This window comes from Capsicum annuum, chromosome 5, assembly GCF_002878395.1.
Source record: "Capsicum annuum cultivar UCD-10X-F1 chromosome 5, UCD10Xv1.1, whole genome shotgun sequence".
Taxonomy (NCBI): domain Eukaryota; kingdom Viridiplantae; phylum Streptophyta; class Magnoliopsida; order Solanales; family Solanaceae; genus Capsicum; species Capsicum annuum.
The window spans coordinates 342171-344907 of NC_061115.1; positions in this window are offsets into that span (position 1 = coordinate 342171).

A 2737-nucleotide genomic window follows, 5' to 3' on the forward strand; every position below is an offset into this window, starting at 1 on the left:
ATTTTGTGTATGTAATCTTAAGCATAGTACAAGAAAGTTATTGTTGATAGAGGTTTAGAGAATATGATAAGTATGCCTTTATGGGTGTTTTCCTTGAAGTTCATATGTGGTTATAATGATAGGCTTGAATGTCCTATTGGGATATAAGTAAAGGAATACAATATGCTCTAGTGAATCCATAGGAAGAGTTCAGAGTTAGTCAACAAAGCGGTAAGGAATATTATGCTTAGGGTGTGAGCTCGGGAAGAGACATAGAAGATTGAATCATATGGTTTAGATTAGTATTATGGGGTAGTCTATTATATCTTGTGATGTCAATTTAGGCTTGATCATGGTGAGAGAATTTAGTTCAATTTAGACTTTAGTGGATAGATTTATCAATGACCATGTGAAAATTTTAAGCTGAATCAAATGAGTATGGTCTTTAAAGGGAATAGTATAGTTGAGGGAGTATTTGATAAGTGTTGCTAAAGTTGAAAGTAGAATGTTGCATTGCCTAAGGCCTAGAAAGTCTATCCTAGCTTATGATTAATATGTCTATGTTCTATGCTATAGAGTTTTATCAATATTGTGATTTCTTAGTCAGATGTCTTGCTTAGATCATGCCCACGATCCCTTTATCCCTAACTTTAATATAACTTCTTAGGAAGAGTGTTGAAGGAATACTCCAGTTGAGTATAAGCTTTCAGTATAATTCAGTCAGTATAGCCAGAAATCCAGTCTAACAATTAGACATACAAGTTCCTATAGTTTTCCATCCTTTCTATCCATGAGGTAGTTCACATCCATAAAAATTTCAAATACAACTTAGTTTATGCATATGCATCAGTTTCAGATTCTAAGTATTCAGTCATGATTCAGTCTTTAAGTATCTCGTGTACCGTCTCAGTATTTCCTTAGTATTTCAGCCAAGTCAGTGTCATTGGAGGACGAAGTATCCCAAGGGGCAGATGTAATACCCTGAGTATTCATGTACTAAATCTTTTACCTTTTCTTCATGAAATAATATCCATCTTGAAGTAATGGTTACTCATAAGTTGACTCTCTTATTTCTATCTCAGACTTATAACCATTCTCATGTCATCGCATGTATTCATGAAATCAGTTTCATTCATGTATCATATTTCAGACTCAGTTATCTAATCAGGTTCTAAGTCATGCATGTTTAGAATATGATCTCATTACCTTTGTATAGTACTCTCAGTCTCTCAGTCTAACCAGTCTTATTCGAGGATGAATGTTCCCAAGGGGGAGATAATGTAAGACCCTGCATTTTTGGGTTAGTCTTTGAACCATCGTTCCTATGTGTGTAAGCTATTATCCAAGTGATTCCCATGTGAATATAAATTTTATGACCTTTATCCTCTTGTTTGATGTACTTTTGAGGTGAAAAATGTTCACAAGAATCACTTACAACAAAGTGGAGTTAGGACCCTTTGATTCATCCAAAATTTGGTATTTGATTCTACAAGGGTCAACTTTAAAAATTTATAAATTTTTATACACGTCAAATTTATCAGATCAAGACCCACCAAATTGTAGATAATTGAATCAGATTTCTAACGATACTAATTTAGCCTTAATTGGATACCCGAGTGAAAAGTTATAGCTATTTTTGTGAGTGGCGTGAGTGGAGGAGATATGCCCGCGCCACCCAAGCTATTGCACAGGGATAGAGGGGGCGCCGCGGGCTCTACACCCCCGGGCTAAAGGGGGAGGCGCCTGATCCATTCCTACGCAGTTTTAAACTTCTTAGGGGTCAAGGGGCACTTTGTTCCTTTCCCCTCAACCCCAAACGTCCAATGGATAATTTATAACACCCCAAAGGGCATTATTTGCCCACTTTTCATCGTAAAAAATCTCAGGTAAACTCTTCCTATTTCCACCATGAAAAAAGTTCAACTTTTCTCACAAGAACACAAGAATTTATCTTTTAAATTCAATATTTCTTTAAGAATCCAAGAATTAAAGATTCCTAGTTCAATAAACCCTCAAGAAATCTCCAAGGAATCATCTAATTAAGGTATGTGGGTTTATGAACAAGGATACTCCTTTCATCCTTATGCCCAAAACTTGTTTTAAAGTTGAATATACATAAATTGCCATTAAGGTTCATACCCAACCTATCTTGTTTTGAGTTTATGGATTTATAAAGTGATTTTAGTGTTAGAGTGCACGTTTGTTCTCATCTACTCTTGTTTTGATTTAAAGATTTTCAATTAAGATTTAAGCATGATATTATGTTGCAAGTTATATGAAAGAAAGTATCAGATTTAAAGGCTTTAAGTGCATCAAGATTATGCATGCTCATGTTTTGATCCATAAGATTCATATTGTGATTTGGATTTCATTATCTTAATTGAAATTATTGAAGTATTTCAAGAAGATTATTGAGCATGGAGTATTATTTTGATTTGACATGAATTTAAAGCATGGATTTTTAAGCCCTAATTTTAAGTATTGATATTTCAAGAAGACTATGCTTTTGAGCACCCTATGATTAGTTTGTATTCAGATTTTTAAGTAAGATTTGATCTTTTGATCCTCAACTAAGATACGATTGGCTGTAAGGATAGCCTCTCCCCATAAGTTTTGAGGTAAACCAGAACTTATAAAGTAAGACATTCATCATTTCCTTCAAAATTCAGTTTTTCCTTTCCGCAATTCCATTAGATTGAGGTGAATACGAGGCCGTAGTTTGATGGACGATTCCATTTTCTACACATATTTCGGCCGT